A 23,831-nucleotide genomic window follows, 5' to 3' on the forward strand; every position below is an offset into this window, starting at 1 on the left:
TGTACGCATCAAGACATTTTGAGGTGTAAAATGTTCTGAGATGAGATTTGTGCCATAAGGATGATTATTGTCAGGGACTTGTAGATAAACGGGGGAATCTCTGCTCTTTAAGTTCATGACAGTGGAGGAGGATCGGTGTAAAACTCCCAGAACTAAGGGATGTGTATATACCCTTTCGTCTGATAATAGGATCACCTTGTGGACATATTGGATATCAAATTAGAACACGTACATTATCTGAACCGATAGCGAGTGCATATTGGTGATTTGCTGTATACCGATTTGTGCTATATGCTGCGAGTGCAAAACGAACTGAATTCGAGTAACGTTTGAACTGTTTCGCGATCCAGGGCCTGTATGTGGTCGGTCTACAAATCAGAAAGACTACGATGTGTGTTGTATCATGAACTGAATAAAGGTTTTGCTTTTACCATTTCAAAACAATATTTGCATGTCCAATTCTGTGGCGTCACTTGTATTCTAACTTCAGGCCCGGGTTCTATATCACATTTCTATCAAGACTAAAAACATGATGCAAGGCGCACAAGTGAATGGTTTGTGTGTGGCCCCAACTAGCCTAAATATTTCGAGGCGCATGTGGGTGCTATTACTGTACCTCCCCTCGAAAAGAATCAATCAAGATTCAGACTCCTAGGAATTTGCTTACAGTATTTATTCAGTGAGTTACAGATATTGTACGAGACGTGACTGGAAAATCGTATTGCAGAAGAGTTGACAATCAACGCATAAGTATGAAATATGTCAGTGTAAAGTCAACCATACTCTCTAAGGCTACACTGAAGGTGTTGTGCTACATTCCATCTTTCAGTCTCTTGTCAGGGGGGAAAGGGGTTGGTCTGGGTGGGATTCCCCACTTAACCTGTAGAGAGAGGACATGTATACACTTATTGCAACATTCTGTTGATGCCCTGGTTTTGCCTGCACCACATTGTGGAATAGAGGAAGGCTGTCTGCAACACACAGTACTATCCAAGGCCAATTCCATCTTCTAGCCTACAAGTTAAGACCTCGGTCACGTTCACTAGGCAAACGTTGAATAAAAGATTCCGTTTGCTCTAAATCACATAACGCTATCTGAACACTCCGCAACGTTGCGCCCCTCATAATCCTGTGACACCGACCAGGTGAAAAGAAAGTGGCAAATGTTACAAAGCCACGTCTTATGTAGGCCTAGTCTAATTGTAATCTCTGTTCACACTTGTGTTTGTTCTAACTAAGCTGTTGCGAGATATTTACCAGTAATGACACGCTTGACTCCTGATCAGTATTTGCATTACAAGGCAACTGTACCAAATGAGTATCTCCAGTTGGTTACAAGTGTAACCTGTTTTCACTGTTAGGCCTGCGACTGTTTGCATATACGAAGTCTTGCTGGGCACGGAGGTAAAATGGTTCTCAAATCATTATGGATTGAAATGACAAAAAAAATGAGCACATTTTTTCCTTGTTTGAACGGTGAAATTTGCTCACTTTTTTTTCTTCAATGTTCATGATAATGCAGAAGAAAAGTGTACACAAAAAATTAAGGACCCCTTCCTAATATTGAGTTTCACCCCCTCCTTTTTTCTTCTTCTTCAGAACAGCCTACATTTTTTTACGGGGCGTGAACTCGACAAGGTGTCAAGCGCGCCACGGGAATGCTGGCCCATGTTGACTGAAATGCTTCCCAGAGGGGTCAAGTTGGATGGATGTTCTTTGGGTGGTGGACCATTTTTGATACACACAGGAAACTGCTGAGTGTGGGGAAAACCCCAGCAGCGTGGCAGTTCTTGCCACAAACCGGTGCGCCTACTACCATACCCTGTTCAAAGGCACTTAAATATTTCACCCTCTGAATGGCACACAATCTATGTCATGGAAAGAGCAGGTGTCCTTAATGTTTTGTTACAGTATCCTACAAGAAATTGTCAGCAAAATACATTTTTTTGCTAAAAACTATCATTGTCCATCTCCAGATTAACAAATCAAATAGCCTAAAATCTGTTTCAAGTTGTATTTACGTACTCATTTGGTTTTCATGATAATGTTGAGAGGAGCAACCTTGCGATGAGTTCATAGCAATTTGATCAAATATAAAAAAGTGAGTCATGCTGGGTTGCGGTCATCAGGGAAAGTACATTCACCCATGTAGCTCTTCCCTGTGAGTTTAATGAGGAAGGAGGGTTGAGTGCTTCAGTAGAGCTGGTTCGCCAACATACCAGACATTGGAATTTTCTCAATTGCGTACTCTTCGCGTCCTCTCTCCTCACCTCCTTATCAAAACCCATTGAAGAGAAGCTCAGAGGGGAGGGACCTCTGGCTTTCTAATCCAATGGGTTTTGAGAAGGAAGTGAGGAGAGGACAAGAGGAGTACGCAATTGAGATGATCCTGTACTGATGGTTTGCTTGCATGTTACAACATCTGGGGGAGAAACAAACCCTTGACAACCTATGGGAGTCTGTGGGAGAATGTCAATTGTGTACTTCTCGCGTCCTCTCTCCTCGGCTCCTCAAAACCCATTGGATGAGGAAGACAGAGGTCCGTCTGACCTTACCCCTCCAATGGGTTTTGAGAAGGAGATGGGGAGAGGATGTGAAGTGTAGTGTATGCAATTGAGAGTCTCCCACTGAGACTGCACACGTACATCGTCAAGGTTTTTAAAAATGTGAGACACGCCACTGCCCCCTGGCTACAACAGTATGTATGAGTCTTAAACGCAGTAAAGGCCGTTTCCCAGACACAGATTAAAACATTCTCCATTGACAATGCTTTTTAGTCTAGAACTAGGTTTATTCTGGGTCCGGGTAACCGGCCCAATCACACTCGTCAGGTTATTAGGACTGTCTCCAATCTCCAACTTAAAACCGGAGGCCTTGACACCTGTTGACGTACTTGCTACACACACTACCAGAAACAATGACTGAAATCTGTTTGGCACATCTCAGGCAAGGTTTCTAGCTGTGTGGGCAACTTGTAACACTTGGAAAGGACTCTGTGAGAGAGGTAAACTACTGTTGTCCATTTATTACAGTCCTAGGTGGATATTTGTATCATTAGTGCATGCCTTATCATGCATTGTGGTTGCCACCTTTGCAATACAACAATATCATGGTTCATTGCTATTATCAAATACATGTAGGCCTACGGTATAAACGTTATCTTGAAGCAATAAGTAATTCCATGTGGCATTATCAATGCAATGACTATACCAGTTACATATATTAAGGATTTTACGACAGTTTAGCGTTTTTGAAGGAGCCATTGCTTCAGTCATGTGTAGGTTAGTGACAGGTTATTCAGGTGTTGGCCCGCAAAAAGGTTTACCTGTGCCGATTCAACTTTTTAAATCAGAGTCATACACTTGGAATTACTATTAAAACACTAGGAATACACAGGCTAGAGAACGAAAATGTTCAAGGAACACGACGTACGGCAATGAATACAATAGGACATGCCGACAGTTCAAGGTGTGCGTAGGGCTAACTCACCTGCCGTGGCGTCGGTGTGGTCAAATGTTCCATTTAAATAATCATGTAAATGTCAACTAGGCAGCGAGAATGTTTATGAAGAGCAGTCACTCATTGTATGGCTTGTCTTCCGTGAGAATTGAAAGTAAATGCAGCCGTGCCGAAACTAGAACAATGCCTTGTTGAGACATGGGAAAAGACACACGCCCAGTTGAATCAGCGCAACTTTCGCGCATTCATCATTGGAGAGGACAGCCAACTCAAAACAGTCACCCCGGACACTTTTTCAATTGAGTTTTGAAAGTGCAGTAACTGCAGTCGACTGTGGAGTTTTTTTTTTTTTTTTTTGACGCAGTAGTTGCAGTGTACTGCAGTTATACACCAAAATTGCTGCAGTAAAAAAAACTTATTTTGGACGCAGTATTTGCGTCATACTTCACTCTGACTGTAATCTGTTTTTGTAAGGGGATGGCGAGACGGCGAGACCAAAAATATATTTTTTTTACCAAATGAATTTGCCATTCCAAATGCCATTCCTTTTATTCATGCCTTTTACAGGTTTTTCTTAACTTGAGTTAATAGGCCTTGGGCACATCTTCAGGTAAGGGTGGTCAAAGGCATTGGATGTGTCAAGGCAGACAAGCACCTCTGTACCTAATTAAACCAGCCTTTGAGTGTTGCCTCAAAATGTGTGAAATTAGTTATTAGTTCTCCCTAGTCTGCTATTTCCCCCTAAAACGTTATGGTTATCAATTACCATTGACACATAATGCATTGTTTACCTTGTTTCTACTATTCTGCAATTAAGTGCCATTTTGTCAATGTTTGTCCATGTCTAGCTGAAACCTCATGTGTAGGCTACGAAGAAAGATTCATGACTTATTTCATTGTAGTATTTCATCTCATGCAGTATACCATGAAGTGTCAGTCGAAATATTAGGTGTCGTGCTAAATTATGAAGTTATTTTTTGTTTCAGTTGATAAGAAAGGAGGGAAAGATTATGGAATTTGAGTAACATGTTCCAGGTGAGTCCCCCTCCCCTTTTCTCTGATTAGGTTGGCTTGAGAGTTCTCTCTGAATCTGAGAGTTTTCTCTGATTAGGTTGGCTTGAGAGTTCTCTCTGAATCTGAGAGTTTTCTCGGATTAGGTTGGCTTGAGAGTTCTCTCTGAATCTGAGAGTTTTCTCGGATTAGGTTGGCTTGAGAGTTCTCTCTGAATCTGAGAGTTTTCTCGGATTAGGTTGGCTTGAGAGTTCTCTCTGAATCTGAGAGTTTTCTCTGATTAGGTTGGCTTGAGAGTTCTCTCTGAATCTGAGAGTTTTCTCGGATTAGGTTGGCTTGAGAGTTCTCTCTGAATCTGAGAGTTTTCTCGGATTAGGTTGGCTTGAGAGTTCTCTCTGAATCTGAGAGTTTTCTCGGATTAGGTTGGCTTGAGAGTTCTCTCTGAATCTGAGAGTTTTCTCGGATTAGGTTGGCTTGAGAGTTCTCTCTGAATCTGAGAGTTTTCTCTGATTAGGTTGGCTTCAGAGTTCTCTCTGAATCTGAGAGTTCTCTCTGAATCTGAGAGTTTTCTCTGATTAGGTTGGCTTGAGAGTTCTCTCTGAATCTGTTGTCACGTTCCTTTACATTAAACTAAAGCTGGTGTGGTTGTATGGTGCCACACCTTTTGGTTTCTGCATGAGAACAAGATTAAAAACGGCGACGACTTTGACTAATAAACATTTGTCATTGATGTTATGATTTCCATTTGCAAAAACCATTTGACAGTCAGTATAATCTCATTTCGGCTACCCCCTCACTATAAGTGGTGGATCGGAAACATATTATTTGGGCTCCCGAGTGGCGCAGCGGTTTAAGCCACTGCATCTCAGTGCTAGAGGCATCACTACAGACCCTGGTTCGATTCCAGGCTGTATCACATCTGATTGGGAGTTCTATAGGGCGGCGCAGAATTGGCCCAGCATCGTTCGGGTTAGGGTTTGGCTGGGGAAGGCCGTCATTGTAAATAAGAATTGTTATTAACTGACTTGACTAGTTAAATAAAAATAAAATTTGCCTGTATAGTGATTTAAGCTGCATTGGCACCCTGAATGCTGGTATGCAGGTAGAGAGAGATAAAAAGCAAACATTCCCATCATTGGGTGTTAGTTAAACATAGGCAGCAGGCTGTTTGGCCCAGGGCACTGTGTGCTGTGCCTGATGCAGGAATGATATCGGACTGGTTTGACAACAGCAGTCCTGGGGCCTGTGCTAAGAGGGAGTCACCTCTAATACATGCCAAGACAGTCCGCATGTGTACAGTCACATATCTGTTTTAAGGCATAGTTTGTAATCACTCTACCACAAAGGGACTTTTTGTTGTACTGATCATTTTACATGACATTATATCACTCTTACACCAGGTAGTTAAACTTACTCAGCTAGTCTGCAACTGCAGAGAAGATACTTTCCTGGACTAAAACGCCTTCTCAATGGAGCTTCTCAATGAAAATCCTCAATTCTAGTCCAAAACGAGCATAATCTGTCTGGGAAACTGGCCCGATGAGTAAGAAGGTAAACAGTGTCACAGATCGTTTTGAAACACTACATTTATGAAAAAGGGGAAATACAAAAAAGGAATTACACAGACAAGGGAACATAAACTTAACATAGGCGGATATTCATTTTTACAGATCTTACCGCAACTTGTCACTTGTCGTGTGTTATATGTGTTACTTAGATAGTCCACTAGATGGCGACCTTAACCCAATAGAATGACAATGGACAGCACTCTCCTCATTCTCCACAGATGTGTAAATATATAAAATAGACCCTCACTGAGCTGGCTTCTCTTATGGATCTGGGAATTCAAGTATTTTGCAGGGCGTAACATATTTTATGAAATGGACGAGGACGCCTTTTGGTTCGTGGGCTCCACTTTCAAAACTACTGGCTGAAATGATCCATCACTTTAAATCACCATTGTTCAGATAGTCCCAATAATTCAAAATGACTTGCAAAAGAATTGACCTGGAAACAATTTTAACCACTTATTGTGTTTTACCTAGTATGACCTTCCCTGACACAGTGAGTAGCCTTGCATTCATTGATTGTAAGGTTACAGCCTCAAACCTGTGATGAGATGACAGTATCCAAGTAACATGATAAGAAATTAGAGGCCTGTTTTAAGTCATGTATTTATCCTGCTGTTTTTTTTAGGATAGGGGGGTGCTACCCTAAATAGAATCCCATTCTAGTTCTGTGGCGCAACGTATGGTCTTTGAGTGCTAAAAATAAACGTCCTTTTGTCAAAATACACCCATGTACATCATTTTAAACATTATTTTAATTGGTTGTGCTGTGCAAGTTTACAGGTAGACTAAGTACATAAAGTGAACTATGCCATATGATATGGTAATTGTCTCGAATCAATAGATGACTCACTTTTTGTCAATAAAATCAAGTATATTTCAAATGTTTGTGTGTACTGCCCCTTTCTCCGGCAGTCATTTTTACCACATATTTGATTATTTATTTAACCAAAAGACCCTTGAGTTTAGAATCCTCTTTTTGCGAGGGATACCTGGCAAGAGGTCAACAGGAAGTATTCAGCATATAGATAAAGTACAAAATAACATACAGGAACAATACACTAAAAACAACCCTCTCCAGTTTTAAGGTCTTTTGCAGGTCGTTCCAAGACTGAGAAACGTTATAGGAGAATTATCTTTTTCCCATCTCAGGACTGGCCTTATGAACAGCTATTTCCTTGTACTCTCATACAAACTCATACAAATAGTGGAAGAAAAGGACCTCAGTTCCCTCACAGACTAACGTGATCTTTTAGGTGTGTATCACTAAGCCTCGTTAAGCTGTCCCATTTTATAAACCTGTACACAGGTATGTAAACAGATACTGGATGTATTTAGTATTGTAAACCTGGCTAGAATATTCTAACAGCTGTAGGCCTACTGTACATGTAACACTTATCTCCAATAAATTGCATCAAATGTGGCAATCCTGAAATGTTAATCAAGTCCATCATGTAAGCCTACAATCTGCATTGGTAGAATTTAAACTGGGTTAGATTTTGTGTCAAAATAAGGATCAAAATCCCTCGGTTTGAATGTCATATGGGTTAGAAAAAGTTACGTTTATTAAGAAAATGAATGTAATAGTTCAGACTATGTGTTGCATCAGATGACGTGGCCTCCACAATCCACCGACCTCAACCCAATTGAGATGGTTTGGGATCAGTTGGACCGCAGAGTGAAGGAAAAGCAGCCAACAAGTGCTCAGCATATGTGGGAACTCCTTCAAGACCATTGGAAAAACGTTACAGGTGAAGCTGGTTGAGAGAATGCCAAGAGTGTGCAAAGCCGTCATCAAGGCAATGGGTGGCTACTTTGAAGAATCTCAAATATAAAATATATTTTGATTTGTTTAATACTTGTTTGGTTACTACATGATTCCATGGGTGTTATTTCATCGTTTTGATGTCTTCACTATTATTCTACAATGTAGAAAATAGTAAAAATAAAGAAAAACCCTGGTATGAGTAGGTGTGTCCAAACTTTTGACTGATACTGTATTACAACTTTAGTTTTGTAGAGTGGTGAGTGAATTCATTTGAATTGTTCTCCTCTTAGTTGTTAAGAAATGAATACACAAGTTGCCTTTCTAACACACCCATTTTGAGAAATGTCCAACCTTTTCATTCAAAACATATTCGAGCCATAAGTCTCGAGGGGGTGTGGTATATGGTCAACATACCACGTCTAAGGGCTGTTCTTATGCACGAAGCAACGTGCATACAGCCCTTAGCCTGTGGTATATTGCTATTATAAACTGGTTACCAACGTAATTAGAGCAGTAAAAATAAATGTTTTGTCATACGCGTGGTATACGATCTGATATACGAAGGCTGTCAGCCAAACAGCATTCAGGGCTCGAATCACCCAGTTTCTAACGATGTATAACCACCTGCAGGCGCAAGTGAGCTGTCCTACAGACAGTTTAAATACAGCCAAAAGTGGATGCATCACTCACTGAACACAGGTGCAACACAGAGAGCGCAAGATAATGGTCCACACCTCGTCAGGAATTTTACTATAAGGAGTTTGCTTCAAGATTTAATAGACATTTAGTCAAGGATATTTTATCAATCTGTCAGCATTTTTTCCTATTGTCCTTTTATTGTGTCTTTTTTAAAATCCACTCACATTTTAGTAGGCCTATCCTTTATTATCTGAAGTTTGTCATCTCATCTGAATACCGTGACCAGCTTCTCAGATATGTTCTTACTTTAACCGGTCTCTGGCTCAATGACCGCAAAGGTACTTTTACAAAGAGAGCAAGGTAACATCGAAGGAAACGTACCTGTCGACGCCACCAGACACACGATGTGCGCCAATTACAGGTCGTTCTTTCAGCCGCCAGGTACGTTTTCCTACTTGTCTGCCACCCAGTGAGCAGAGCCCCACCTCTTTTGAGCCCCACCTGTTTAACAAAAAAATATATATATAATCTGGCAGTAACACGTGTCACATATCAGTTTGCAAACAATGTAAAAAAAATAATAATTGAGTTAATAAAGCCGGATACAAACATGGTCTCTTTGTTGCTTTCTTGAGTAAGGCAGTTCCAAAATGCAGGTGTTTCAGCCTAGCTCAGTGCTTTCTGTGGTGGTGGGGCAGCCAGCAGAAAATACGGAGCGTAGGGGTTGGTAATGTTCTCTAGTCGCGCCATGATTGGCTCAGTGTTCTGTCACTCATGGGGACACTACGTCACCGCAAAAATCTATAGGGAGAGCTAGAAAGTTCAAGCCCCCTTGGTTGCTGCCATAGATTTACATTAGAAGTGCCCATCCATGAAGGCTTAAGGTCATTGGCCACTCACGATATAGCATCTAATGGTGCAGTAAGTTACTTGATGTACTATTGCAATATAAAAGACACAGCTTAGTAATACACTATACATTTTGAGAAATATAATTGATGACAGCAACCATTTATTGTTACAAATAGTAATAGTTTAAGTATATATCTTCTCTCGGTCAGTTTTACACTAATTACTTTGATATGGATGTGTTCAATGTAGCCATACTCAATGTTTGGGTATGTGTGAGAGTGTTGAGAGTATGAATTTACTTTTGACCTCTGCCTTGTGTGTGTGAGTAGCGGAGATTCAGACGACCCGAGTGCTGAGTATCCTGTTTTTAGCCGTTTTGGTACTGGAGGCTACACTGGGGGTGAGATGCACCCGATGCCTGTAGGAGGACGAGAAGGAGAAAGTAGCCGTTGCTGGAGAAGTGCTCGTCATCACCATAGGTATAGTAGGCTTTTTCATATCAGTAATGGCTGTTGTGTGACAGCCTGCGTTTAATCTACTTAGCTCTGAACAGTACATGCTACATAGTGAAATGCCAAGCGTTTTATCGAATGGCATAACACAACACAGCTCTGTCCGCAAAGCTCTGTCCCATAGCCTAACTGAAATGCTGCGTTAAGCCACTTGTACAACTGAAAATGCTGATACTGTAGCTAGATCAATTCTATTTTGAGTGGCAGAAGCTGTTAATACTGTTTAGTAAGATATTCTAATATCACTCTTCTCTGTAGGTGTTGCTCTGTGGTGCTCACAGTTTTTTCTTTTTTAAACCGACAGGTTTGAGATTGGCTGTGCTGGTGAGCTGGGGCGCAGCCCTCTGCTCTGTGGTGGGTGGATCTCTGCTGTGCTACAGGTGTCCCCGGAGTTGTCCACGGGGCTCGTGCTCAGCTCCAGCTTTCTCTCATCCCAAACTAGTCTCCGTCACCAGGCCCAACTCCGTCTAGGTTTCAGGGGCTACACCATGTCTAGAGCCTACTACTCAAAACTATGGAGGAGTAGAGCCGAATACGTGTAATTACGGAAGTACTAAACTGTGTGTGACTCGCTTACATTATGTTATGATTGTGAGAGTTAATTTGGGAGGTCGGTGTGCTCCCGTGAAAGTATTTTTGTAAGGAATTGTGTTCGGATGTGTGAAGATGGTTGGCAACAGCCTCTGGTCATGATGTCTTGCACCTACCATTGCCATATCTGTGTTTTCAACCTAAAGTAAGTTCATTCAGTTAGGAATATACTAATATTGCCAATGTCTACCATTTCATAACATACCATTTTCAATATACAGTACAATGCTGTAGAGTTGGGTTGAAACATTTCTATAACTCTCAAAATGTCCAGGTTTTCCAGAAATACTGGTTGAAAGATCCCAGAATCAGCCTGGAGGGAATAAGCAGGAAAGTTACTGGAACTTTAAACTATATTGCAGAGTAAGTGTCAGCTTGATTGGACTTGATAAATATCAGCTTGATTGGACTTTGCCTGATTGTGTACTGTTGTGGCAAACAGTTTACTGTTTCCTGTGAGTCTGATATCCCATAGAACACTCCAAAGGCGAGAGACCAGTGGCTGAGCAGGGAATGGTATTCCACCCATACAAGTTGCTGGCTCCAGGTGATGGGGTTGGCGGATATGAGGCAATGAAGAGCCATCTCCAGGTCCTGATTGGCTCGCTCAAACTGGCCGTTGGACTGGGGGTGAAAACCAGAGGACAGGTTGGCTGACAACCCAATGAGGGTGCAGAACGCCTTCCAGAACCAGGGCGAGAACTGAGTATCACGATCGGAGACCCAGGTTGCTGAGTCAATGGATCCGGAGGACGTGCTGCACCATGAGCTGGGAGTCTCCTTGGCTGAGGGTAACTTGGGAAGGGGAATGAAATGGATGGCTTTGGAAAACCTATCCACCACCGTAAGGATAGTGGTGTTGCCATCTGATGGAGGGAGTCCATTGATAAAGTTCAGGGATATATGAGACCAATGGCAGTGAGGAACAAGGAGTGGTTGAAGGAGGCCAGCCGGAGCTTGCCGCGGAGTCTTATTCTGAGCACACACAGTGCAGGGGGTGGCGAACGCGGAGACATCAGGAACCATGGTGGGCCACCAAAAGTGTTGTCGTACAAAGGCTAGGGTCTGACGGGAGCCAGGGTGGCAGGCAAGTCTGGAGGAATGAGCCCATTCCAGGACCGGGGAACGGGCAGAGTCCAGGACAAACATCCGGTTAGCCGGCCCCCCCCCGGTTCTCTATACCCCAGATGAGTACAGCCGCTAGACAAGAGGTAGGGAGAATGGTCTTGCGGTCTGCCGGTGTAGCAAAGGGGCTAGAGAGGCGTTAGAGCGCATCCGGCTGCACATTCTTGGACCCCGGGCGGTAGGAGATGGTAAAGTTTAACCGAGTGAAAAGCAGGGGCCATCACGCTTGCCTAGAGTTGAGGCGCTTGGCGGTGAGGAGATATTCCAGGTTCTTGTGATCAGTCCACACTATGAATGGATGTTCCGCCCCCTCCAACCAGTGCCTCCACTCTTCCAATGCCATCTTGACTGTGAGTATCGTAGTTCCTCTCAGCGGAGTTAAGACAGTGGGAAATGAAAGCGCAAGGATGCAACTTTTGGTCATGGGCAGAACGCTGGAACAGGACGGCCCCCACTCCGACGTCCTAGGCGTTGACCTCCACCACGAACTGATGGGACGGATCTGGATGGACTAAGATGGGAGCTGTGGTGAACCGATGCTTGAGGTCCGTGAATGCCAGCTGCTGAAGACCATGAGAATGGAAACTTGGGAGAGGTGATTGCTGCGAGGTGGAAAGCCAGGGTGCTGTAACCCAGGATGAAGCTGCGGTAGAAATGAGAAAACCCCAGGATACTTTGCAGCTGCACTCTGGATTTGGGTTGAGGGCCTGGAACACTGCGGGAGCATTGGTCAGTCCAAATGGCATTACAACATACTCATAGTGCCCGCTAGCCATGTTTAAAGCTGTCTTCCATTCGTCTCCTTCCCGTGCCCAAACCAGATGGTAGGCGTTCCGAAGGTCCAACTTAGAGAAGATCATTGCCTCCTGGAGAGGTTCGAAAGCCGAGGAGATGAGAGGTGTAGGGTAACATTTTTTAACCGTGATGTAATTTAGGCCCCGGTAGTCGATACACAGACGCAGGGTTTTGTCCTTCTTCTCCATATTGAAGAACCCTGCATCGGTGGGGGAGGCAGATGGACAAATACTCCCTGCAGCAAGAGAATCCTAAATGTACCTCTCCATGGTCTTGGTCTCCGGACCCGACAGGGAATAAAGCTGCCCCCGAGGTGATGTAGTACCCGGGAGAAGGTCGATAGCGCAGTCGTAGGCTCGAGGGAGAGATGTACAGTAGCGTGGGCCTTATTGAAAACCTCCCGGAGGTCCTAGTATTCCGCGGGAATGGTGGAGAGATCCGAGGCTTCTCCCAAGCCCATAGGAAGACATCCCAGGGCAGGCTGCGCCGACTTCAGACAATGCGCATGGCAGAACGGGCTCCAACCCATGATAGAACCAGTAGCCCAGTCGATCAGAGGATTGTGCCTCTGGAGACATGAAAACCCCAAAACCATGGGTGCCTGAGGGGATTCAATGGACAGGAACTGCAGACTCACTTTGATTACCTGACACTCTTAGGTTAATGGGAAACGTAGTGTGGGTGACTCTGCCAATAGAGCACCCATCCAGCGCTCTGACGTCCATAGGAATGGGGAGGTGTTGTGTAGGGATTCCAGCTCCGACACCAGGGTAGCGTACATAAAGCTCTTGTCGGCCCTAGAGTCAATGAGCACCCGAAGACATTTGGACTGGTTACCCCACAACAGGATAGCATGGAGGGGGTATGAGAAATGGAAGATGGAAAACTCCCCGTATAGCTAACTAGCGTACTCGTACCTGCTTGATGAGCCTGGTCTTTCAATGGGCAGGTAGCTTCCCTGTAGCTCAGTTGGTAGAGCATGGTGTTTGCAACGCCAGGGTTGTGGGTTCGATTCCCACGGGGGGCCAGCACAGAAAAAAAATGTATGAAATGTATGAATTGTATGCCTTCACTACTGTAAGTCGCTCTGGATAAGAGCGTCTGCTAAATGACTAAAATGTAGATAAGAAATGTCCTGTAGCTCCACAATACAGACAGCTCTTGGTGATTAGTCTGTGTAAGTGCTCAGCAGGAGACAATCTTGCCCTGCCCAGTTGCATGGGCTCTGGAATCGATGATTCGACAGCCCTCTGTGATTTCAGAGAGAACTTGGGTGACATTGGAACCACTCGGATATGTGAACTTTGGGGATTTCCAGGATTCCTCTGAGGCAAGGTGGAAATCAAGGATGAGTGAGGGTGACAGGGAACAGACTCCCTCTCCCTCCTACATTCCCGTAGCTGCCCATTGATCCAGATGATCAAGGCTATGAGGGGAGTTGAGGTCCGTGGGCAGCTCCTGGGCTGCGAGCTTGTCTTCAATCACCTCTGTGAAGGAATGTGTTGAACTGGGCTTCTGGGTTCCAGGCACTCTCAGCTGCCAACGTGCAAAAATCCACTGTGTAGTCTGCCACACTACGGGAGTCGGAGCAGCTTACTAGCTGCTCTCTGCCGTTCAATGGAGAATCAAACACTTTAGGTACCTCTGCCACGAACTCCTCCAGACTGAGGCAAACGGTGGATTGTTGCTTCCACTCTGCCGTAGCCCAGGCGAGAGCCCTCCCAGACATCAGCGTTATCAAGTGAGCGATCTGAGGGAAATGAAGAGGGCTGCAGCTCAAAGATGAGAGAACACTGGGAGAGAAATGCCCGGCAGGATCCTGGATCTCCAGCGTAGCTCTCCGGAGGAGGTAAGCGGGGTTCTTGGGAAGCCGGAGTAGATTGGGGAGAAGAGCCGCTGGTAGTGGGGTAACTGACAGTCTGGGGGGTTACTGTAGTGGTGGCCTGCCTAACAGACAATCCGCAGAATTTCTCCAGCAATGTATTGAATGCACGGTCATGGTGTTCCGCCAAGGTCTGGTATCCTTCCATAAGACCTTGAAGTAACTCCTTATGTCTTCCAATGGTGGCTTTTTGGGAGGAGACGGTGTTGCGGAGCTGGTCCGAGTCTGCTGGGTCAGTCATGTTCAGTTCGTACTATCAGGACTCAGGTTAAGACCCAGATGCAGACACAGGAGGCGGATGGTATGAGTCTCCGAGTTTATTACAGTAGAAGGGGCAGGCAAAAGGTATGTCAAGGCAGGCAAAGGATCGTAATCCAAATCAGAGTCAGGCAGGTATAGCACGGCAGGCGAGATCAGGGTCAGGACAGGCAGAAATGTCAGAACTGGGAAGACTAAAAAAAACTAAAACTAGAACACAGGAAACAAGGAACATGCTAGTAGGACTTGACGACCTGGCAACAGACAACGCAGGTATAAATACACAGTAGATAATGGGGACAAATGGGATACACCTGGTGGGGGGGATGAACGGGACTCCCAGTTGAGGCCGGCTGCGACAGAGCCTGGACTCGAACCAGGATCTCTAGTGGCACAGCTAGCACTGCAATGCAATGCCTTAGACCACTGAGCCACTTGGGAGGCCTCAGAAAAGGCCATTCTTGAACACGGGGTGAGCCATTCTCACCAATCTGCTAGAGAACACTTTCGCATTAGGGACAGTTTTTGTATGACTGAAGCCTTTAGTGAGAGGTCCAATGCTTTAATATTTAATCATTTCTGCCCTCCGAATTCTTATTCATTATATAAATAGGCCCTTTTAATTTTGTCTGGCTTGCCGTTCCAAATAAAGTGGAATCGTTTTTGATCATATAATTTTTTAAAACAGGTCTAGCCAGGGCCATAAGCAAATAGGTAAACTGGGATATGACAAAATAATTAATCAGGGTGATTTTTCCACAAATAGGTGTTTTCCCTTCCATGGTAGCAGCATAATATATCATTTTTGGAAAATTTTGAGATCATTTCTTTCTTTCGGCTATGTCCACTTCACCGTCGGACCGTTTATTGGTAAACTACACGGTAATGTAAAAATTGTACATAATATGGTGTACTTATCCAATACATAAAATGGTGCACTTATCATAATTCGGTATAAACCAGAGAGGTTAGAAAAATTATCTAGATCGTCTATGAGGCTGTGCAGGGATCCAAATTGCAGATTTGAAATAAAACCTGAATCGCCAGCGTACAATGACACCTTTGTTTTTAAGCCCTGGATTTCTAGCCCCTTGATATTATTGTTGTATCTGATTTTAAACATTTTGATGGCCATAATAAATATATATGTCGATAGTAAACAACCTTGTTTAACTACTCTTGACAATGTAATCGTTTTTGAGAAGTAGCCATTATTTACTATTTTTCACCTGGGGTTACTAAACTCAGCAAAAAAAGAAGCATCCTCTTACTGTCAACTGCGTTTATTTTCAGAAAACTTAACATGTGTAAATATTTGTCTGGACATAACAAGATTCAACAACTGAGACATAAACTGAACAAGTTCCACAGACATGCGGAACAGAAATGGAATATTGTGTCCCTGAACAAAGAGGGAGGTCAAAATAAAAAATAACAGTCAGTATCTGGTGCGGCCACCAGCTGCATTAAGTACTGCAGTGCATCTCCTCCTCATGGACTGCACAAGATTTGCCAGTTCTTGCTGTGAGATGTTACCCCACTCTTCCACCAAGGCACCTGCAAGTTCCCGGACATTTCTGGGGGCAATGGCCCTGGCCCTCACCCTCCGATCCAACAGGTCCCAGACATGCTCAATGGGATTGAGATCCGGGCTCTTCGCAGGCCATGGCAGAACACTGACATTCCTGTCTTGCAGGAAATCACGCACAGAATGAGCAGTATGGCTGGTGGCATTGTCACGCTGGAGGGTCATGTCAGGATGAGCCTGCAGGAAGGGTACCACATGAGTGAGGAGGATGTCTTCCCTGTAACGCACAACGTTGAGATTGCCTGCAATGACAACAAGCTCAGTCCGATGATGCTGTGACACACCGCCCCAGACCACGACGGACCCTCCACCTCCAAATCGATCCCGCTCCAGAGTACAGGCTTCGGTGTAACGCTCATTCCTTCGACGATAAACGGGAATCCGTCCATTACCCCTTGGTGAGACAAAACCGTAACTTGTCAGTGAAGAGCACTTTTTGCCAGTCCTGTCTGGTCCAGCAACGGTGGGTTTGTGCCCATAGGCGACGTTGTTGTCGGTGATGTCTGGTGAGGACCTGCCTTACAACAGGCCTACAAGCCTTCAGTCCAGCCTCAGCCTATTGTGGACAGTCTGACCACTGATGGAGGGGTTGTGCGTTCCTGGTGTAACTCGGGCAGTTGTTGTTGCCATCCTGTACCTGTCCTGCAGGTGTGATGTTCGGATGTACCGATCCTGTGCAGGTGTTGTTACACGTGGTCTGCCACTGCGAGGATGATCAGCTGTCCATCCTGTCTCCCTGTAGTGCTGTCTAAGGCACATTCACGTAGATGAGTAGGGACCCTGGGCATCTTTTTTGTGTGTGTTTTTCAGAGTCAGTAGAAAGTCCTCTTTAGTGTCCTAAGTTTTCATAACTGTGACCTTAATTGCCTACCGTCTGTAAGCTGTTAGTGTCTTAACGACCGTTCCACAGGTGCATGTTCATTAACTGTTTATAGTTCATTGAACAAGCATGGGAAACAGTGTTTAAACCCTTTACAATTAAACATTACTTTCTGTAGGTAACTTAGCTAGCAATATCTTATGTCTGGCTGGTGCTTATTGACTGAGTAAGCTAATAATGGACTGCAGTTGCTGTTAATGGTTACTTATCTCGTCCTTTGCATAGCTATTTCATACACATTCAATACAACAATGTCAAGTTAAGTTACAGTCAGTGCTGATTTTGTGTGTGTGTGTGTGTGTGTGTGTGTGTGTGTGTGTGTGTGTGTGTGTGTGTGTGTGTGTGTGTGTGTCATCTGAGCAGATCATCTTGAACTTCATCCAGTTACATCAGCCAATACATTAAGTTAAAATCAACCTTTTTATTGGTGTGGGTATAATTCACAAACCTCCTTTCCTGCTTAATGAAAGGCAAATGTAGAAAAGGCATAATGTTGAGGATACTACATGAATTGCTACGACAATTGGCCAGCTTTGCTGAATGTACATCTACCATCTTTCAGGGGGGCTGATAATTAATGATACAGAGAACGTCTGATATTACTTGATTACTGATTTCCCCCACACTCTCTCTCCCTCTGTCTCATTCACATGACCATTCACACAGTCCAGTCCCTCAGCCCTATCTAGAATCTCTCAAGGTCTTACAACACCCTGATGAGAAGCCAACAGCCTGGCCCCTTGACTGACCCACAGGCGAGGGGTGCCAGGATTGTGGGAGAGAGTGGGCACAGGTGGCCTAAAGTGCCTGGCAGAGGGCCCACCAGAAACGCAGGGGGTGGTAGGTCTGGGGACAGCTCAGGTGGTGACGAAACCATTTTTTCCAGTGTTAATTGTTCTGAAAGTTAAGGTTTCTCAAAGTTAAGCACACAATAGGCTGCAGTTTTACAATTTTACAGCTACAGTAGAATTCAAAATGTGTTTGACAGTAATCAATATGTTACATTATAGGCCATATCAAGATGCATTGTCACAGCTCAGTGATATCACTCACAGATGTGTTTAGATTGACCAGTCCTGTTTGTTTTTTCCATTGAGTTTAGAAACAAAATTATATACTTAATTCAGTTGTGGCTCTCTAGCTCTGACAAAGACTTACTCATGTACAGTACCAGTCAAAAGTTTGGACACACCTACTCATTCAAGGGTTTTTCTATATTTTGACTATTTTTTACATTGTAGAATAATAGTGAACACATCAAAACTAAGAAATAACACATATGGCATCAAGTAGCAACCAAAAAGTGTTAAACAAATCAAAATATATTTTATATTTGAGATTCTTCAAAATAGCCACCCTTTGCCTTGATGACAGCTTTACGCACTCTTGGCATCCTCTCAACCAGCTTCATGTGGTAGTCACCTGGAATGCATTTCAATTAACAGGTGTGCCTTGTGAAAAGTTAATTTGTGGAATTTCTTTCCTTCTTAATGTGTTTGAGCCAATCAGTTCTGTTGTGACAAGGTAGGGGTGGTATACAGAAGATTTCCCTATTTGGTAAAAGACCAAGTCCATATTATGGCAAGAACAGCTCAAATAAGCAAAGAGAAATGACAGTCCATCATTACTTTAAGACATGAAGGTCAGTCAATACGGAAAATTTCAAGAACTTTGAACGTTTATTCAAGTGCAGTCGCAAAAACCATCAAGCACTATGATGAAACTGGCTCTCATGAGGACCGCCACAGGAAAGGAAGACCCAGAGTTACCTCTGCTGCAGAGGATAAGTTCATTAGAGTTAACTGCACCTCAGATTTCAGGCCAAATAAATGCTTCACAGAGTTCAAGTAACAGACACGTCTCAACATCAACTGTTCAGAAGAGACTGCTTGAATCAAGCCTTCATGATTGAATTGCTGTAAGGAAACCACTACTAAAGGACACCAATAATAAGAAGAGACTTGCTTGGGCCAAGAAATACGAGCAATGGACATTAGACCGGTGGAAATCTGTCCTTTGTTCTGATGAGTCCAAATTTGAGATTTTTTTGTTCCAACCGCTGTGTCTTTGTGAGACGCAGAGTAGGTGAATGGATGATCTCTGCATGTGTGATTTCCACCGTGAAGCATGGAGGAGGAGGTGTTAAGGTGTGGGGGTGCTTTGCTGGTGACACTGTCTGTGATTTATTTAGAATTCAAGGCACACTTAACCAGCATGGCTACCACAGCATTCTGCAGCAATACGCCATCCCATCTGGTTTGCGCTTAGTGGGACTATCATTTGTTTTTCATCAGGACAATGACCCAAAACACACCTCTAGGCTGTGTAAGAGCTATTTGACCAAGGAGAGTGATGGAGTGCTGCATCAGATGACCTGGCCTCCACAATCACCCGACCTCAACCCAATTGAGATTGTTTGGGATGAGTTGGACTGCAGAGTGAAGGAAAAGCAGTGCTCGGCATATGTGAGAACTCATTTAAGACTGTGGGAAAAGCATTACTCATGAAGCTGGTTGAGAGGATGCCAAGAGTGTGCAAAGCTGTCATCAAGGCAAAGGGTGGCTGCTTTGAAGAATCTCAAATATATTTTGATTTGTTTAACCCTTTTTTTGGTTACTACATGATTCCATATGTGTTATTTCATAGTTGTTATGTTTTCACTATTATTCTACAATGTAGAAAATAGTCAAAGAAAAACCCTTGAGGGAGTAGGTGTGTCAACACTTTTGACTGGTACTGTAAGTGTTCATGTGTAACGAGTGCGCTGAGAGTCGGGAAGCAAGTACAGGGAGTGAGTGTTTTAATAAATAAACAATGCGCCGATACGAAACAGAGTCAATAACACCTGAGGAAAGAACCAAGGGGAGTGACAGATATAGGGAAGATAATCAAGGAGGTGATGGAGTCCAGGTGAGTGTCATGAGGCGCTGGTGCGCTTGACGATGGTGACAGGTGTGCGGGATAATCAGCAGCCTGATGACCTAGAGGCCATTGAGGGAGTATACGTGACATCATGTATGTGTCGGATAAACCCTTATTCCATATCACGGTGGATTCAGTGTATTATTGTACCAGAGTTAAACATCAAATCAGGTTAAAAGTGCTTTGAAACAATGCCAGCAAAATGTAACCTGGACTAATTTACTGGCTAACTGCAGTGAGTTGGAAGAAGCTACATGTCCAGTAGTCTTCCACATGATTAGTTGATTATTTGAATCAGCTGTGTATGTAACAGTCTAGCTTCCGTCCCTCTCCTCGCCCCAACCTGGGCTTGAACCAGGGACCCTCTGTACACCTCCACAACTGACACCCACGAAGCATCGTTACCCATCGCGCCACAAAATCCACGGCCCTTGCAACGCAAGGAGAACAACTACTTCAGGTGTCTCACCGATTGAAACGCTATTAGTGCGCACCACCGCTAACTAGCTCGCCATTTCACATCGGTTACATGTAGTATTAGGGCAAAAACCAAAGCATGCATCCCATGTTGTCCCGAGGACCGAGTTTGGGAAACCCTGGATAACAGGCACATTTTGGGTGAACTCAAGGCCTTTGGATCTCAAGCCTAAACCTCATGCTCTCTGCCCTGACTCATTTGGGCTGCTCAGTTATTGAAGGTGAATGACTACCATCTGCTGGATCATAAAATACTGCCACTGTAATAAATTTCATTACCACTCTTACATTCGTAATGTTGATCACAACCATCAAAGCAACACGATGCAAATGAAGGGCATTTTATTCATTTTGACATTTGCTCAGTACATGAAGGGTGTAATTTCCAATGCTATCGAGTTGCCAACACCAATTGGAGGGTGAGTGTTGAGCCAATATCCTCTCTGTATCTATTTGCAGATCCAGAGGCGTCAGGCAGTAGATCCTCTGTTATCCTGGTCAAATGAATTGTGGTAGAAAATTCCCATCACATTCTGATTCATAATCTAGCTTTTTTGTGACCATGGAGCCTTTGGGCCAGCATAGTGCCCATCTAAATTCTAATGACAAATACCATACTAGAGCTTTTATACCTAAGCACTTCTTTCAGCCTTGTACACTTTTGGAATTACTATATCCTATGGGAGCAGCCAGAACATTTTGGATACTGAAGTTGAAAATAGGTCTGAAAATAGGAGAGTTTCCAGACCAAGGGCACAAATTAGCTAAATGTACTACAAACAATACCAGATATACCACGTGGTACACATTGTTGAAATTAGGACAGGGTTTGATGTGTTTTACTGAGCCAATCAACCAGCCTACATACCATCTGAGTGAGTGAACTGTGAGGATGGCAGAAAGAGAGAGAGATGAATTATCAATGTTGAGCATTCAATAAAAAAAAATAGTGTAATACTGTTCCAGAGTCAGATTGTCTCAGCACGGTAGGGTACAGCGGAGTTAGAGAGATATGCAAACATACTGTCATGGGGCCAGGTGTATTGCTTCTCATTAGGGTGTTGTAGGAGGAAGTAGTGGAGGACCTTGAGAGTTTCTGGATAGGGCTGAGTGACTGGAATGTGTGAATGGTCCTGTGAATGAGAGAGAGGGAGAGAGAGTGATGGGGGGGATCAGTAATCAAGTAATATCAGACTTTCCCGTATCATTGATCATCAGCCCCCCTGAAAAGGTATTAGGTTTGCATTCACAAAAGTAGGCCAATTGTTGTTGCAATTCAATGTAGTATCCTCACCATTATGCTTTTTCTACATCTGCCTTTCAGTAAGCAGGGAAATAGGTTCATGAGTTACACCCACACCAATAAAAAAAAGTCAGATTGTAACTTACTGTATTGGCTGGTGTAACTGGATAAAGTTCATGGTGATCTGCACAGGTGCCACACTGTGTCCTTCTCCTGCGGGAACATTCTGAACCCACACACACACAATATCAGCATTGGCTATAGCTTAGCTGGATATTGTTGTCTTGAATGTATAAGAAATAGCTATACAAAGCGCCAGATAGGTAACCATTAACTGTAGTTCAATATTAGCCTACTCAGTCAATACACACCAGCCAGACAGAAGATCTAGCTAAGTTGGCTACAGAAAGTAATGTAAAAATGTCACCTTTCTGCAGCAGGTACCTCTGGACGGGCTGCTTCATCTTGTAGCAGGTTGGACTGATGGGGCCGCTTCGCGGACGGACGGCTCGTTCGTTCGGCTCGCTGATTTACGTACGGTACTGCTACTGCTGCCTTTTGATATTCGAACAACAATTATCTACAAATAAATGACAAAATCGTGATCTCAAGATGGTAAACCTCACTGTAGAAACAATAAATAGTAGGGAGTAGGGAGAGCATGTGATTCTGGTCCACATTCATTTTTGCAGCGCATAACATATTCCTTTTTTTGCAGCCATTCTAATAATTTGGTCAGGTAAAAAATGTATTTCAACGTGTATATCACAATCTAGCATAATGGTAGCCTACTTTCTGGGCTTTACATGAGAGATTTTCAAGCATTTTGAATGAAGAGCTGGTTGGGAGCCAAATGATGCGGCTATTTTACGTGAACGGAGCCAAATGATGGGGCTCATCAGGAAGACTCGGACTCGAACGCATGGTCTCGTGGTTGAGCAACAACAACTGCGCTCCTTGAGTGACGGGGTGGGTCTCTGTGGAAAGCGGCATGTAGAGAGAGAGAGAGAGAGAGAGAGAGAGAGAGAGAGAGAGAGAGAGAGAGAGAGAGAGAGAGAGAGAGAGAGAGAGAGAGAGAGAGAGAGAGAGAGAGAGAGAGAGAGAGAGAGAGAGAGAGAGAGAGAGAGAGAGAGAGAGAGAGAGAGAGAGAGAGAGAGAGAGAGAGAGAGAGAGAGAGAGAGAGAGAGAGAGAGAGAGAGAGAGAGAGAGAGAGAGAGAGAGAGAGAGAGAGACTCCTTATGGACTCAAACGGGAAATATTTCCAAGAAAATAAACTTTTTCCCAAACACAGAGTGTCTAAACTCTGGTGTCCAACACCCAGCGTGCCCTAGACCTTCTGTCTGATGGACCAACTAGGGTCACCCAGCAACATAATAATGCACACAGGCACAAACGACCTGAGAGCACAGCAGGAAAGGGTGGCCACAGCACTCAAGGGAGTGATTGAAAAAGCTTCTTCTACAAGTGGTTATCTCCACCTTGTTACCACGAAAAGACTTCCACCCTACTACCATACAGCGGGTAAACGCAATTATTTCCTGTGACTGTGCCTCAAAACCAAATGTTTACCTAGCCCACCACTCCACCCTGGACTTCAACAGCCTTTACGTCCAGGTCCACCTGTACAAGGCAGTAGTGCCCACCTTCGCACGGACCCCGAAGGACATCGCCCTCAAACGCAGCCCCAACACGTCAAACAGGAGCAACAGATCAATACACACCCCGACCAGACCAGCGAGACACTCTCCCAGACCTGCGGGACCCACGCCGAGAGGACCTACATCCAGACCACAACACCACCAGCCACATCCACACCCCCACCCCAAGCCCAACCAATCAACACCCCCCCAAGTCAACTATGCCCACACCCCATTTAGCCAGCAGCATACCACCATGCATCCCACAGCTGGCTTGCTTCTGAAGCTAAGCAGCGTTGGTCCTGGTCAGTCCCTGGATGGGAGACCGGATGGGAGACCAGATGCTGCTGGAAGTGGTGTTGGAGGGCCAGTAGGAGGCACTCTTTCCTCTGGTCTAAAAAATAATATTCCAATTCCCCAGGGCAGTGACACTGCCCTGTGTAGGGTGCTGTCTTTTGGATGGGATGTTGAACGGGTGTCCTGACTCTCTGAGGTCACTAAAGATCCCATTGCACTTATCGTAGGGGTGTTAACCCTGGCGTCCTGGCTAAATGACCAATCTGGCCCTCATACTATCACGGCCACCTAATCATCCCCAGCTTGCAATTGGCTCATTTGTCTCCC

General features: G+C 44.3%; 1 long non-coding RNA gene across 1 annotated transcript; it reads right to left on the reverse strand.

Moving 5' to 3' along the window:
- Window positions 1-654: 654 nt before the first annotated feature.
- Window positions 655-3,790, reverse strand: LOC106613516 (uncharacterized). Its single transcript, XR_001330497.2, has 2 exons — window positions 3,490-3,790; window positions 655-880 (listed from the first exon to the last, which is right to left on the reverse strand). It is a non-coding gene; the product is annotated as an uncharacterized lncRNA (long non-coding RNA).
- Window positions 3,791-23,831: the final 20,041 nt, after the last annotated feature.

This window comes from Salmo salar, chromosome ssa10 (assembly GCF_905237065.1).
Source record: "Salmo salar chromosome ssa10, Ssal_v3.1, whole genome shotgun sequence".
NCBI classification, from domain to species: domain Eukaryota; kingdom Metazoa; phylum Chordata; class Actinopteri; order Salmoniformes; family Salmonidae; genus Salmo; species Salmo salar.